The sequence below is a fragment of the Mytilus galloprovincialis genome, chromosome 2, assembly GCF_965363235.1.
Source record: "Mytilus galloprovincialis chromosome 2, xbMytGall1.hap1.1, whole genome shotgun sequence".
NCBI lineage: Eukaryota > Metazoa > Mollusca > Bivalvia > Mytilida > Mytilidae > Mytilus > Mytilus galloprovincialis.
In genome coordinates this window covers 40,797,515-40,798,169 of record NC_134839.1, presented here as the reverse complement: position 1 = coordinate 40,798,169, position 655 = coordinate 40,797,515, and positions in this window count along the sequence as shown.

Here is a 655-nt window from a genome sequence, read left to right as displayed (position 1 = left end):
TTTATAATTATACAACTTCCGTACACATTTGTCTTGTGTTTTTAGGGGGGAAAATGTGTATTTCTTTTTAACGTGAGTTTGTTTATTCAGTTTATAGGTAGGCGTAACGTTACGGTTCATATAAATTACTTAGCAAAAGGTAATGTTTGGTTTCTTTGTAATATATACCTGATAAATCATGTAAGTTAATATATTTTATTATATCCATGCGTTCTTATTGATCTTTAAACCTGTCATGCTATTTAAAAATAGGTGTTTGTGTAACTGGTAAAATCCGGTTTATATTTATGTTCTCAAGAGATCACCATGACATTTATGTCATTTACTACATAAAATAATCAATAACCCACTAATTAACATGTAATTAAGGTATTTATATTGAGAATTATCATGTAGATATAATTAGCAACAAAATTGACCTTGTTTTACACATATTATATATAGAGAGAGAATCTAAATATAAACAAGATTCGATAAGTTATTAAATATTGCCAACCGGTCAGCATGTCTCCGATTTTTTTTTACACTAATATGTAACCATGTTAAATTGGTAGTGATATTTCTACAGACGCATGAATAGACTTGATATATATATAGACAAAACTTCATCAATACTGAATCTGGTGTGCCTTCATTTACGTATACTTCTATACAG